The 16,721-nt window shown below is 36.4% G+C and overlaps 1 protein-coding gene across 2 annotated transcripts in view; it reads left to right on the forward strand.

Moving 5' to 3' along the window:
- Window positions 1-16,721, forward strand: part of KCNJ16 (potassium inwardly rectifying channel subfamily J member 16) — a 170,664-nt gene that overhangs the window by 16,885 nt on the left and 137,058 nt on the right. For both annotated transcript variants that reach the window (XM_015120221.3, XM_077972608.1), the window contains exons 2-4: window positions 3,040-3,141; window positions 4,097-4,230; window positions 14,962-15,133. The gene's annotated coding sequence lies outside the window, so the exon portion shown is untranslated. The remainder of the gene's footprint in view (window positions 1-3,039; window positions 3,142-4,096; window positions 4,231-14,961; window positions 15,134-16,721) is intronic.

The raw sequence follows: 16,721 nt of genomic DNA on the forward strand, positions 1-16,721 counted from the left end.
AGTCCTGATCTGTTTCCTTCTAGTTAGCATGTTGCTGCAGCAAAGGGCTTCGTCAGCCTCATGCGTTTCAATATCAGATTGAATCTGCTATTACGCTTACAGAAAGATGACAGCTACTCCCAAGCAGCTGATGGTGTGTGATTTGGATCACATTCCCAGGACTGAAAGTGTCTTGGCATGAACCGTTCCCACACATTCACCTGGTGCTCCTGTGACTGTGTCTTGAGACCAAAGACATATCTTGAGGGAGAATATACAGGTCCCATGTGGGGGTAACAGGTCAAATATCTTGGAATGCAGCTTATGCTAGAAAGTCATCATTAAATTATTTGCCTCTCATGTGAAAGAACCTCAATGGGTGGTTTTAAAAAATGTATTCTGATTATTTTTCAGTCAAATGAAAATGAGTAACCAAGATACAAATTACACAGCAAAGATTCCATAGAAATAAATTAATGGAAATAACTGTGAATATCATCTTTTTGTGATTAAACATTTCTAACATGAATGTTCAGTTGTATATTTCTTTATATTTCAGTAAGAAATCCAATTTTGTATGTCTTTCAAAGTCAGTCAACACTGACTTTGTTCTGAACCTTGAAGGTCTTGTTTGGTGCCCTGGTTTGAAGTCTGAATGAAGAGAAACCAATCATTGTAAAACAATTTTCACATATTGTAAGATACAGTATTATCTGTACTTTGCGTCACTCACTTTGTTCTTTATTCTGAAATTCATTGGGAACACAGTATCATTTTTAGTAATAAACAAAGGTAAGGAGAGAAGTGACAATGCCAAAAAATAGAAAATTACTTGTTTGCTAGGTTTACCAAATTTATTTATATCATATTATTTTCTTCTTGCAGTTTTTGGTTTGCTTTGTTTTAATTTGTATATGAAAGCAAACAAGACATAATATCATGGCTAATAGTTTCAGATCACTGCATTCCTGTGATTCCCAATCTTTTACAACAGTAAAACTTCTAAGATTGTATTTGCAGTTCAGTTGAATATCACCCTGATAATGTATACTGTGACTATACGTGGCTGAAAATGGAACATTCATACAGTTTCTTTAAGTACAGAGCCAATCAGTCAAATAAGATGTATAGTGCAGTCATTATTATCAAGTGACCTAACCTGCATAATACACATTTAGAATGCCAAAAGTTTAGATGGAACAAGGGGAACTCACAGACAAAAAAAAAAAAAAAAAAAATCAGCCTAGCTAAAATAATTATCTATTTACAAAGCTTCAAGCTCAGAGATTTTTGGTCCAACTCATTGATGGGCATGTTTGGCATCCCCAGATATTTAGTGCAAGAAACCCTGGTTTTCTTTTCTTATGCTATTTTTTTTTTAGGAATTGGCATGTTCAGTTAAAAAAATCCAAATTTTAATATTGGAAAAGCAAATCAAATTGGATAAGTTCCTGGAACTATTCTTTAGGCAGCCTCAATGTTCAGAGAGCCTGGATGTGGTGAGGTTAACACTGACCTTCAAAGTTGGAGACAAGTTCTTCTGGCCTAGTCTTCCACATCGATAATGATACCTGGGATCAGTGAAGTTACAAAAAATACACATTATTTGCATAAGTATCTGTACAAGGTTTCAAGAACACCTGGTAGTTTGTAGCTTTTCTTTCCTCACATTGCTGCCCCAGTATATTTTCTTTCAATGCAGAAACACCTTACATTATAGAATGATGACAGTATGAAAGCTGTTGAGTACTGTAAATAATAATTTTCCATGCCACTCTTTTTTTTACATATATATGATAAGGCTGAGAGGAAACAATTAAAAATAATGTCTATTTTATTGCAACTAAGTTTATAGCCTTTCAATGTAGCAACTCCTGAAAAATTTGGAGAGGCATTCAAAAGACTTATAAAATGCCCTTGCATCTCAGTTTGAAAGTGAATGCATTTGTAGCATTTCCGTTTTAGCCAAAAAAAAAAAAAAAAAAAAAAAAAAAAATGAAAAGTCCTGAAATGTTTGCCTTCTTTTTTTCCTCAGATAAGAGGTATGATGTCCTAGTTGCTGAGGTCCTCTGGAAATGATTGAGATAACTTGAAATTTTCTTATTCTCCCTCATCTAGGAAATTCAATAAACAAACATATCTTTTATGATGTGGCAGTGGGAACATGAATGTATTGACTGAGTTTTTTGCGAACTGAGGTGGAAAAAAGTGTTCTTTATTTAGCTGCAGGTATCTGATATTTTCCCCTAAATAAACTCAGCCATAGACTTAAGACTTCTTAAAAGTCCATTTGTATGTCTGCCCAAGTGATATGTCTAAATCAGGTTTTTTCAGTCTTGACTTTATTTCCATTTTGAGCCAGAATATTCTTTATGTGGGTGAGGGAGTGTCCTGTGCATTGCAGAATGTTTAGTGGCATCCTTGGCCTTTATTGACTGGATGCCAGTAGCTTCTCCAAGCCCCACCTCAATCATGACAACCAAAAATGTCTCCTGACATTGTCAAATGTCCTCTGGGGGGAAAATAGCCCTTGGATCAGAATCATTATTGTAAATCTTGCAAAATAATAATACTTTACTACTTCTAAGGCTTAATATGTTAGTTATCTAGGATATCTGCCTGTATATATATTTATATTCTCTTACATATAGTTTTTTGTCATTCATATGCAATTCTCTAAGCTCTTTGATTAGTATACTAAAAGAAACTGAAGATTGGCTTAAACATAATTTTTTTTCTATTTTATAACTCTTACAACATACCCTGTGTATCTGTTATGTTTTGAAAACCTATTTTAATGTGTTGACTGTCTGTTCATTATCGATAGAAACAATTTCTTGCCTTTTCTACATCACTCAGGGGATCTTGGATCTTAGTGCAGGAACAGTATTTTGCTGGGCCAGCTTCATGTGTGATCATGTCACTATTTTAAAATACATCTGCTGGTAATACAGTCTTATGTACAGCTGTCTTCAAGAACTAGCCAACAACTGTCTCATCAGGATGGGTTTTCCGTCTTCTTCTTCCAACACCTTTGTTTTTCTTCCTTCCATGCTACAGGTATATTGATCATGAGGAGAGGGTTCGCCCCTCACGGGAGAAGTAGTTAGGAAGGCAATATGTGGAAACAAAGCCATGAATCTGACATGAAATGTGCTTAAGGTAAGTAAGAAGATGGGGTTGCATTTTTATGATGTGTTACAAAAAAATTGTCCAGAAAACATCTCGCTCCGGAAGCCAACCATTATTCACTTTGAGGGAGCGTGCCATGCAAAAGATCTCCTGATTTTAGGAAATCACACAGTGACCTGAGTTGTTCTGGGTGCCTACCGAGGAACATGGACGCAGCTTCAGTCTAAGAAAGAATGTTCAATTGAGGCAGCCACTTTCTCCGGGCCAAATTATATTCTTCATAATCTCCCAAGTGTTATATTTAATTTACATTTGAAATAGAAAATATGTGAACATAGACTTGGCTCACAAATTATTTCAGTTTTCTGAATTCAGGAGAATGTGCTTGTTGAAGCAGATGTTTCTGAATTTTATTTCATTACTGAAATTTCCACAAACATAAATCATTTAAAAATACATGATTTAAGAGTTTAATAACCTGAAAATGATCACCCAGCCAAGTTTTTGTATCTTTCCTCAGCATTTCTGATCATGTGTTTTCAAGAAAGCATTGAAATTTTTACCAAAGCTTCTCATGTAGATAATCTCTTAAAAGTTTAAATCTCTTATGCAGCATAAGAAAAATAAGCTATTTTTTTGACTTCAATCTAAATGACATTCTGTGCTCTTTACAAGCCCCTGAGTATTTGATAACTCTGAAAGATACAAATGTAAATTTCCTATGAATCCCAATTTTATTCAAAGATTGAAGCCCTATCACTTCACTTAGAACAAATTTCATCCATTAACAACTATCTTGCAGGTAAAGGGAAGCAAAATATAAGTAAAGTACTAACAAAGCCAATTACATTCAGGTGCATGGATGATTAATCATAAAATTCACAATGGAGGACACTCTGTGGGTAAGGAATACGATTCCTTTTCGAAAATAATGTGGTATATGTATATATTTTTCTTCTCTTCTCCTTTCACATGCACTGTTTAGATTGTATACATGGAGATGAATATCCATTGTCCTTTGCACTTTCTGGATGATAAATTAGAAAGGAAGAATCCAAAGAATGAAGTTGTGCTATTTGTCTTCATTTCTGATCTGGGAAACTAGAAGAAATTAAGATGGTTAGTATTGCTATCATTTTTTCCCCCTGAACCCTAGGAAATAGGAATTTAAAGTCCTTAGATGTATTTTCTACAATCAACACATTATAAAGTTATTTTCACTAATCTTTTTGAAAATATAAATACAAGCCAGAGGTTCTTATTCATGGCTCATTTCTCCGGACTTTGTAAGACCATGAAGCACATTGAAACCCATATATTGAATAGGTCCCATGCAATCTGCCTGCATTAACTACATCAAACCCACTCATTCAAACTTTATCAAATTTTTTTTTTGTCCTTTACCATGTACCAGAAATGGGACAAGGGACACAGAATATAGAGGTGAACCAAAGAAACAGTTCTTGTCCTCATGAAGCTTATATCTTAGTGTTAGAGACAGAGGCACAAAGAATGTAAACCAATAAAGAGTAAAAGATAATTTAGATCGCAGTAACTTATATAAGGAAAATTAAACAAGGCAATGGGATAGAAAACAATGACCAAGATGTAGAGAAAACTTTGGCTTGGGCTGTCAGGGCATGATACTCACTAGAGAGATTCCATTTGAGCTGAGATATAATAAATAAAAATGATCCAAACATGTTGATTCAGGGAAAGACTGCTTCAGGAATTGCAATCACAAAATCATATTCCTAAGACAGGAATGAGCTGGGTGTCCTTGATTTAGAGAAGAAAATCAAGGTGTATAGACTCTAGGAAGTAAGAGTAGGTCCTGCTAGGGACTGTACTGTGTTTCTTAAAAATGTATATGCTGAAGCCCTAATCCCCACTGTTACTGCATTAGAGATATGGCCTTTAAGGAGGTAACTAAGATTAAAAGAAGACTAAGAGCAGGGCACTAATCTGATATGATGGGTGTTCTTATAAGAAAAGACACCAGATCTCTCTCTCTCTCTCTCTCTCTCTGTCTGTCTCTCTCTCTCTCTCTCTCTCTCTCTCTTCATGCATAGAGAAAAGACCATGTGGGGACACAGTGAGAAGGAGGCCATATGCAAAGCAGGAAGGAAGATCTCACCAGAACAAAAACCAGCCCTGCTGGCACCCTCATCTTGGACTTCTAGCCTTGCTCAGAGCTGTGAGAAAATAAATTTCTGGTGTTTCAACCACTCAACCTATGGTCATTCGTTATGCAACCCTAGCAGACAAACAGGGACCTAACTTAAGAACTGGTTAAAAATGAGGCCAGTGAGGAATTTGATAACCTATGGTTGGGAAAGTTTGATTTATTCTAAGTGCAACGGAATGGAGCTGGGGATATAAATTTGGGATTTATTGGCAGGTGAAACATATTTTAAAATAGACTAAAGTTAAATTTCCTGAGGGCAGAATGTAGATAGAAAAGAATCAAGGTTTTATGGCCAAGATCCAAGTCACTCCAATATTTAGAGTTCTCCCGAACATTTAAAGAGGGCTTACACTGATTCTATGTAGCATCTTCCAAAAAATAGAAATTCTTTACAGCATCTTTCCAAGTCATTATATGAAGCCAAAATTACCTTGATATTATAACCAAAGACAGTACAAGAGGAAGACAGTACAAGATCAGTATATAACATGAAATTAGACACAACATTTCTAAACAAAATATTAGCAACTTGAATCCAGCAAATATGTAAAAAAAAAAAAATGCACCATAGCCAAGTGGGATTTATTCCAGGTATGCAATGCTTTTAAATATTTGAAAATAAGCCATTATAATCTACCATATTAACGGGCTAATCACATGATCATATCAGTTGATGAAGATCAAATCTATGGCAAAATTCAACATCTATAATTTTAAAGAACCTCTCTAAAAATAAGTAATAGAGGGAAATATATCCTCAAATTGATAAAGATCATTTACAGAAAACACAAAAGCTGTCATTATACATAATGGTGAGAATCTGAATCAGTTCCCCCTAAGATCAGGACCAGGCGAAGATGTTTGCTATCATCACTCTCATTCCACATAGTGCTGGAAGTTCTCACTGGTGCAATAAGGCACACAGTAGAAATAAAGACACTGAAATTTGTGTTAGTTAATTTTGTGTTGCTATAACAGAATGCCACAGACTGGATAATTTATTAAGAAAATTGTTTATTTCCTACAGTTTTGGAGGCTCAGAAGTTCAAGGTGCAGGGGCCTGCGTCTGGTGAGGGTCTTCTTGCTGCATCATCCCATGGCAGAAGGCAAAAGGGCAAGGGTACAAGAGAGAAAGAGAGAGAGGAATGGAGAAGGGATGATATGAGGGAGCCAAACTCATCCTTTTTATCCAGAGCCCACTCCTGAGATAATTAAGTCACTTCTGCAATACATCATTAATACATTCAGAGTCCTCATGACCTAATCACCTCTTAAAGGTTCCACTTCTTAACGCTGTTGCATTGGGGATTAAGTTTCCAACACAAAAACTTTGGGGGATGCATTCAAACTATAGCCAGTTTGAATAGAAAAAAAATTTAACTGTTTCTATTTCAAATGACATAATTGTATACATAGAAAATTCCAAGCAATCTTTTAAACACTCCCAGAACTAATATGTAAGTTTAGCAAGATCACAGGATACAAGACCAACATACGAAAATAAATCATATTTTTATATGCTAGCAATGAAGATGTGGAAAACACAATTAAAAATACAAGACTATTTATAATTATTTCAAAAAAGAGAGAAATAATTAGGTACAAATCTAACAATGTACACATAGGTCCTCTATGCCAAAAATTACAGAACCCAAAGGAACAAATGCAAAGGGCTTTTAAATAAATGGAGAGATGACCTTGTAATGGATAGAAAGAATCAACATAATAAAGATGTCAGTCCTTTTCAACTTCATTAACAGGTGCAATTCAATTGATATCAAAATTCCAAAAATTTTTTTTGCAGATATAGTAAAATTTATTTTAAAAATTATGTCTCAAGGCACAGGTCATGGACTAAGTAAAATAACTTTGAAAGTGAATAAAGTGGGGTGGATTATTACATCCAACATTAAGACTTACTATACGGCTACAATAATCAAGAGATTTTGATATTGGTTGGGGGATAGACTCATAGATCAATGGAACAGAAGAGAGAACCCAAAACTAAACAACACAAATATACCCAGCTGATTTTTGAAAAGGTTATAAAAGCTGTTCAGTGGAAGAACAGTTCTTTCAACAGATGATGTTAAAGCAATTAGATATCCAAGGGCAAATAATTTAATCTCAACCTAAACCTACTACTTCATTCAAAAAGTAATTCAAAGTGTAATATAGTTTTAAATATAAAATATAAAACTAAAAGACTTTAGTATAAAACAAGAAAAATTTTAGGAAGTAGGGCTAGATGAGAAGTTCTTAGATATGACACCAAAAGCACAACTCATAAGAGAATATAATTACTCTATTGGACTTCACAAAAATTAAAAACTTTCGCTCTGTGAAAGACTACATTTAGAGAATGAAAATTTAATCTAAAGTTAATCTACAGACTAGAGGGAAATATTTGCAAATCACAAGATTCAACATAGGGCTTCTACTTGGCCTACACAAAGAACTCTCAAACTGAACATTAAAAGAAAAATAAACAGGCCAGTCTGAAGATAGTGAAGTATCTCAATTGATTGTTCACAGTTCATTACAGATCTTACTTCTTGTTCTGCTCTTCCCCCTTCTCACTACTGCACTTGACTAATTAAAAAAAGCAATTAAATTAGAAAATTTATAAACAAAATGAACAAATGATTTGAACTGGGGAGAGATGATATCTCATTTTAGTTTTGATTTGCTTTTCTCTGATAATCATGATATTGAATGCCTTTTCATATGCCTGTTTGACATTTGTATGTCTTCTTTTGAGCAATGTCTATTCAAATCTTTTGCCCATTTTTAAATCAAATTATTAGATTTTTTCCTGTAAAATTGTTTGGGCTGCTTATATATTCTAATTATTAATCCTTCATCAGATGAGTAGTTTGTGAATAATTTCTCCCACTCTGCACATTGTCTTTTCACTTTGTTTATTGTTCCCTTCATTCTGCAGAAGCTTTTAAACTTGATTTGACCCCACTTGTCCATATCCAAAAGACAGGCAATAACAAATGCTGGAGAGGATGTGGAGAAAAGTGAACACTGGTACACTGGGGGAATATAGATTAGTATAACCACTCTGAAGAATAGTTTGGAGCTTCCTCAAAAAACTAAAAATAGAGTTACCGTATGATCCAGCAATACTATCCTTAGGTATATGATCAAAAGAAGGGAAATCAATATATTGAAGAGACACCTGCACTCCCATATTAGCTGAAACACCATTCAAAATAGTCAAGATTTGGAAGCAATATAAGTGTCAATCAATAGATGAATGGATAAAGAAAGTGTGGTACTTACACAAAATGGAGTATTATTTAGCCATGGAAAAGCATGAGATCCTGTCATTTGCAACAACATGGATGGAACCAGAGATCATTATGTTAAGTGAAATAAGCCAGGTATAGAAAGACAAAGATCTCATGTTCTCACTTATTTGTGAGAGCTAAAATTTAAAATAATTGAATTTGCATACATAGAGTATAGAGAGATGGTTACCAGAGGCTGGGAAGTGTAGTTGGGGTTGGTAGGGAAGATGAAGATAGCTAATGGGTTAAAAAAAAAAAAAAAAAAAAGAATGAATGAATAATACCTGGTATTTGATAGCAAAACTGGGTTACTATAGTCAAAATAATTTAATTGTACATTTTCAGATAACTAAAAGAATATAATTGGATTGTTTGTAACACAAAGGATAAATGCTTAAGGAGATGAATACTCCATTTACCCTGATGTGATTATTATATGCATTGCATGCCTCTCATCTGGATATCCAAGCAGAAGTTTGCTGCAGAGGTGGGGCCCTCATGAAGAACCTCTGCTAGGGCAGTATGGAAGAGAAATGTTGGGTTGGAGGCCCCAAACAGAGTCCCCACTGGGGCACTGCCTTGTAGAGCTGTGAGAAGAGGGCTGCCATCCTCCATACTCCAGAATGGTAGATCCACCATCAGCTTGCATTATGCTCCTAGAAAAGCTGCAGACACTCAACACTAGCCCCTGAAAGCAGCCAGGATGGGGGCTGTACCCTGCAAAGCCACAGGGGAGGAGCTGCCCAAGGCTGTGGGAGCCTACCTCTTGTATCAGCATGACCTGGATGTGAGATATGAAGTCAAAGCAGATCATTCTGGAGCTTTAAGATTTAATGACTGCCCTTTGGGATTTCATACTTGCACGGAGTCTGTAGCCCTTTTGTTTTGGCCAATTTCTCCCATTTGGAACAGGTATATTTACCCACTGCCTGTACCCCCATTATATCTAGGATGTAACTCACTTCCTTTTGATTTTACAGACTCATAAGTGGAAGGGACTTGCCTTGTCTCTGATGATACTTTAGACTGTGAACTTTTGAGTTAATACTGAAATGAGTTAAGACTTTGGGGGGCTGCTGGGAAGGCATGATTGGTTTTGAAATGTGAGAACATGAGATTCGGGAGGGTCCAGGGGCTGAATGATATGGTTTGGTTTTGTCCCCACCCAAATCTCACCTTGAATGGTAATAATCCCCATGTGTCAAGGGTGGGGCCAGGTGGAGATAACTGGATCATGGGGGCAGCTTCCCCCATACTGTACTCATGGTAGTGAATAAGTCTTATGAGTCTGATGGTTTTATAAATGGGACTTCCCCATACAAGCTCTCTCTTGCCTGCCACCATGTAAGATGTGACTTTACTCCTCATTTGCCTTCCACTATGATTATGAGGCCTCCCCAGCCATGTGGAACTGTGAGTTCATTAAACCTCTTTCCTTAATAAATTACCCAGTCTTGGGTATGTCTTTATTAGCAGCACTTGAACAGACAAACATACAAGCACATGTTTTTGTTTTTGTTTTTGTTTTGGGGGTGGGAGGTGGAGAGTTTTATTCACCAAAAAAAAAAAAAAAAAAAAAATCCCAGAAACAGAATTTAAAAAGAAAAGCAGAAAATCCTTAAAAATATGTGTGTATTTATATATACGTGTGTGTGTGGGTGTGTATATGTGTGTGTAAAATATACATATACACACATATATGTGACTTGGCTTGGATATCAGCTTTTAATTATATATAATTGTATATACGTATATATATCCTATATATATAGTACATTATATAATATATAGCGTGGATATTAGCTTTTAATTAAGTTGAGTTTTAACCTTAAAATTCTTTAAAACATCTTTTCAAGTATCTTATTATCAGTTTTTAGCCAAGACAATCAGCTGATATTTATGGCCTTTGCACAAAATCCAGAACCATTCTAAAGACAGCTTAAATAAAGGAGGGTTTCACCAGCTAAAAATGGAGTACAACTCATATGTCTGTCCAGCCATCTTCTCTAGGGTCTCAGCTTCTCAGCCGTTCATCTACACACAAAGGCCCCAAAACCTTGTGTACCTCCCACAGATGGAAGAAGACAGGAAATGAAATACTGTCCAAGGAAGGGAAAAAGATTAGTAATGAATTGGTATCCCAAGAGTCACACAAATATCAAACCAAGAGGGAGTAATTCCCTGAGCAGAAAGCTAACCTAAGCCACAATGGGAATTGTAATCAACAGACTACAAAATGAGCAGTGTCCACTGTGAATGTTGCATGGAATCCAAAGTGGCCTGCGTGAGTGTAACTTTGTTTTATCTCAGATTTTGCTCTTTAGTTGAAATAATTTTTAAGGTTTGCCATGACATTAATATGATTCTTTTAATACCAACTTCCTATTATTTGGAATAAAGGATCTCTAAAATTTTATTTTATTTTATTTCTCATTTTTTAGGAGTCTAATTTAAGGAATGGATCTTTTGGCCATTGAATTTTCAATGATGTATTTAGTTCCAATAGCAACTCAATCCAACACCCTTTCTTAGACAAGAAGTGATTCCAAAGATCGAAGATTCCCCCATTTTCCCAGAAATAGGCTGAGATAGCGAAAGACTCTTTTTGCTATAGACAGTTAAAAATGGTGTTTGCCTCCTGTAACCCCCAAATTTGTTGGGGGCTATGAGTCACAGACCAGTTAATCTGTCACATTGGGTAGGCCCTTCTGGGATTAGACTCGCTCAGCACTAACCAGGCAGCACAGGTCAAGATGACAAAAGCTGCTTATGAATGGCACTTCTTATGACAAGCGTGACACATTTGAAACAGAAAAAGTCTTGGATTCCCAGCCATTTTCAGACTGGCCATCTGACCTGACCCAGAAATCATGCCCCACGGATGGTGGGAACCAAGAGAGAAAGAGCTCACTTGATCACAGGTCGAGTTCTCAAGGACATAAACAAGAGGAGAGGGAACCTCAACCAGTACCCCTGTTTATGACAGAACACAGAAATACAAAGACAAACAAAAATATTTCTTGGAAGAAAGAGATCAAACAATATAAATATTCATATAACAAAATGCCAAAAAGTACTCTAGAGTTGCTATACCCCAAGGCTAGTCACACAGGCCCCTTTTACCCAGTAATAAAAACCTTGCAGAGGAGAGAAACAGTAATTTTTACCATCTACTCTACTGGACTGACCAAAAGAGAGAGCAGGACCATAGCTGGTAAGAAATTCTTACCCCTTTTGCTGGCTTCTTAAGTTCCTGGGTCTTTTTACTGAGGCTTCCAGAAGAACAGAAAGACTTTTGGTGATTTTGCCCAAGGCACCATAACTATGGAAGCCAAGGCCCTTGGTCCCCAAAAGGTTTGCTGAAAAATCACTGATATAAGGTAGATTGAGTAATAGGAGAAAATACATACGAATTTATTTAAAGTGTGCATGAGAGACTTCAGAATAAAGATCTTAACCTCCCAATGAAGTGGAACATTGTATATACCATCTTGAGGCTACAGAAAGAATGGGGGCTTGGATCCTAAAAAAACATTATGGGAGGGGAGAGAAGAAGAATTCTATTGAAAGAATTACTAGGGAGAATGAATGGATCCAGGAAAAGATACTAACTTATAAGTAGTACTCTTCGGAATTTTAATAATTCTTGGAGACCATCATTATATGTGTAAAAGGATCTGCTCAGGTGCAGTTACATTCTTGGTCTTTTCTGCAATATGTAGTGAGATAACAAGGAGAGGAAGAAAAAACAATTATTCTGCTTGGTGGGTCTGGATCTTAGGCAGATAAAGGAGCCTTCATCTTCTGTGAGAGGGATGGTATGGAGGGAAGGTTGTCAGAGAGACCTTGAAACTTCTTCATTTCAGCATGTCTGTCATGAGCAGTGAAAGGTTAGAGATAACCAGTTCTACACATATTTATGTCTTTTGACAATGTCAGGCTTTTATTAACACTGTTTCAATCACAAAAGTCATGAGTTACAATGAGTTCTCACGGAGGTAACTCTCCTTAGTACTTCCCGTACACTTAGTAGTCAGTACTGCAGACACAGGCTCAGGCCACTCCACAAGTCTGTCAATATTGCAAACCATACATAATAGTATACTTAATCATGTGTAAATGTTATAGATTAAACATTCCACAACAAAAAAGTAATATTAAACATCAAAAGGAAAAAGAGGAGAAAGCATTAATGAACCGATCCAGGGGGGGCAAAGCAGTAAAAGGAGTCCTGGTTTGGGCCTGAAAGTCCCTGGATATTGCAAGGAATAGTCTTTGATATGGCAGAGCCTTTGGTGGCAGATGCTGAGTTCTTAGCACAAGTTACTGGAAGGTGGTGTCAGTTAAGATGGCCTATCTGAGCTGCTGAAGTCATGCTCCTTTATGGTTAAAGAGTCCTCTGGTGAGAACTGATTGTAGAAGAGTGTACTTGGTTTGTGTCCTTATCTGGTTAGATGCAGTCTTTATTTTTTTGATTATTAAGCAAAACATCTTACCTTTGTGGTTAGATGCAGTCTTTATTTTTTTGTTTATTAAGCAAAATATCTTACCCTTGAAGGCAAAGTGTCCTATGAAATATAAAATGGAAACTTTTTCTAAAATGGAGTTAGTTACATCAAGGGTGCTCTATAAACATAAAAATGGCATATTTTGGGGATATTGGTTTCTGAGCTCTGACAAACTCTTCCTAGTTTTTATGACCTCCTGCAAAGGGGAAGGACTGGGAGAAGGTCAGAGAGATCTGCAGTCTTCTCAAGTGTCAAGGTGACGTATTTTGGAGTAGTGTGTCCTGAACCCGCATCATTAATCAATGAAGATAAACCTAATTTCCAAAGTAAATTTATGACTAGAATAAATTGGTCCCTTTTCAATTCTTTGCCTTTCCTTTGTACAATTCAGATACAGTGTCCAGATGTTTATAGCAAAGTTAGTCAAATAAGAAAGAGGGAAAACCAAAGGGAACTGACGGAATACTTGAACAAGGCAACTGGAGAAAAATATGCTATTTTCAGTCATGAAATAATAACACCTTTAAATGACTCCCCATGTCTCAGATGATGGGTTAAGGCCTTCTATACTATTCATTCAACCCTTACAGCAGCCTCAAGAAGCCATGATTATTATTACTATTTTATGGATTAGAAAACAGCCTTAAAAGAGGTACATAATATATAATATATTGAATTTTGTTCAGAGTTTGTAAAGGTGAAGTCAGGACTAGAACCCAAGTCCCTCTGCCTGATTCTCCTGAAGTGACACTATGATAAGAAGTTACTCTGCACAAGGTCAAGAAACAAGGGCTAAATATTTAAAATATTTGGCATGCAGTGAGCTTATGTGTTTAGGTAGGGGTAAAAATAGTATCATTCTCATTTTCTCTTGATAAGGCTTTAGGTCATGGAAGCTTTAAATATAAATGCTTTGGGATTCAGTGGTACTGTATTTTCTCATTAAAAAAAGGATTGAATTTCAAGTCAAGGGATTTCTGGAAAGAGTCGTGCATGAGAGACAGCGGTAGTACTCTGGAGGTCCCGCCATATTGGGACTGGTCCTAATTGGCAGAAAGAAAGGGAAAGATTCATAATGAATATAATAACAGGGAGAGATGGAACAAAAAGGGCTCCATTCTCTTCTCTTTCTAATCAAGGGCCCTGATAAAAGACACACAGACACACAGCAAGAGCATTCTAAGATTGAATCATAGGATCAAACTTTATTTCCAAAGCTGCTATCTTTTAAAATGTAGGTTCAGAAAAACAAGCAACCAACAATCGAACAAATTCTCTCATCTTGGGCCAAATTTTGAGCCAAACTAAAACAGAATATTTTCTTTTTTTTTTTTTTTTTTTTTTTTTTTTTTTTTTTTGAGATGGAGTCTCACTCTGTCACCCAGGCTGGAGTGCAATAGCATGATCTCGGTTCACTGCAACATCCGCCTCCCAGGTTCAAGCAATTCTCCTGCCTCATCCTCCCGAGTAGCTGGGATTACAGGTGCCCGCCACCATGCCTGGCTAATTTTTGTATTTTTAGTAGAGACGGGGTTTCACCGTGTTGGTCAGGCTGGTCTCGAACTCCTGACCTTGTGATCCATCTGCCTCGGCCTCCCAAAGTGCTGGGATTACAGGCGTGAGCCACTGAGCCCGGCCCAGAATATTTTCTAGAAGCTTATTAAATGTTTGGCAACATTAAACAATCTCTTATTTGTTATAAAATTATTCTTAAGCTCTCATAGCTCCAATGATACTAATAGGTCTAAGTAAAGAGACAAATATGGGGAGAAATGTTAATGATGACTATTCAAATGGACTAATGTGAAACGCAAGGGTGGGAAAACTTCAATCACTCTTTTTTATATTATTACAGGTGCCCACTTTGATGATTTGTTGTACTAGCGCCTTTGATCTCCATCATAGAAAATGCTCTGCTCCATTTCAAAAGAGATTGTCATATACGCCATTTGCCATTCACTGTTCTTTGGATCAAACCAACAGCAGACCTCACAGATAGAATTCCACCGCTGGCCATTCACAAAGAGGTAAATTGTAGGTCTTTTGCATTACTTTTAAACATTTTTTTAAGCAGAGAGCAGTTTACCAAAAAAAAATCTGTTAACTAATATTGCCATCTGCTTTGATCTCTAATAAGGTTTTGAGTCTGGGCTTTTATCATAAGGGATTTTGCCAAAGTCCTTTCATTTTCGGCTATTTTAAGGAATAAACAATTAAGCTTGGGTAGACTATGCAGTAAGTGTTTCTGAATGTTAGCTTATGTCTTTGCTGCTGCTGCTGCTGCTGCTTCTAGTAACACTCCTAACTGCAATTCAAACCGTGATTTTTAGGTAAGGATGCGCTGCTGAGCCATGATTAACCAAAGGAGACTTTGAATTTTCCATGGGAATTTTCCTACTGGCAGATAATTTTCATCTTGTAGCCAGTAACATACCTATTTTTGAGAGAAAGAGAAGGCATTTTGCCATTCTGAGAAGCTGGATTAATGTAGCTGGTCCTTCTAAGGACTGAAGGTGTGGCTTGTTAGCACTATTTTAATCATCTGGAACTAAATTTAAAAAGGCAGTGAAGCAGAGTGGAAGAAACTGGGAATTGTAGTCAGAGGTCAAGGGACAAAAGCCAAAATTTGCCATTTAGTATTTAACCTTGGGTACGTCAATTCAAACTTCACAGCCTCTGTTTCTTTATCCTTTATCTGAGACTAATAATATGGGCTTATCTCAATGAACAGTTGATTTAAGACTTATGAAAATAGTTTGTAAGTGGTAAAGTCCTACATAGATATTGAATAAAATAATACCTGAGCCACAAGGCCCAGTTCTAGGAATGTGAGAGAATATTAATTATAAGGGGTTCAATAATGCAATATGGAAAAATGAAATACTCATTATATTAGTTTCTGTTGTTACATAACAAATTACCAAACTTTATGACTTAAAACAAGACACATTTATTATCTCACAGGTTCTGTAGGTAAGGGGTCTAGGTGTGGCTTAGCTGGGTCTTTTGGAAAGGATCCATCTAGAATCGAGGTGTCTGCCAGATTGAACAAAAAGGAAATTCTGCCATTTGCAACAACATGGATGAAACTTGAGGGCATTATGCTTAGTGAAATAAGTCAAGCAGAGAAAGAAAAATACTGTATGATCTCATTTATATGTGAAATCTAAAAAAGTCAAACTCAAAGAAATAAAAAGTAGAATGCTGGTTGCCGGGGGTGGGGGTGGGGAAATGAGGAGATATTGGTCACAGGGTACGAACTTTCAGATATGAGATAACTAAGTTCTACATCCCTGATGTATAGCATGGTAACTATAGTTAATACTGTATCCTATACTTGAAATTTGCTAAAATTGTAGATCTTAAATGTTCTCGCTACACATACACACACACACACACACACACACACACACACACACACACACACGGTAACTATGTGAGGTGATGGATGTGTTATTTTGAATATATGTTCTCACCAAATCTCATGTTGAATTGTGATCCTCAGTGCTAGAGGTGTTTCGTACTGTCCTTACAATAGTGAGTGAGTTCTCATTTCTCATGAGATCGGTTGTTTGAAAGTGTGTGGCATCTTCCCCTACACATTGTCTCTCTTGT

This window comes from Macaca mulatta, chromosome 16 (genome assembly GCF_049350105.2).
Source record: "Macaca mulatta isolate MMU2019108-1 chromosome 16, T2T-MMU8v2.0, whole genome shotgun sequence".
Taxonomy (NCBI): domain Eukaryota; kingdom Metazoa; phylum Chordata; class Mammalia; order Primates; family Cercopithecidae; genus Macaca; species Macaca mulatta.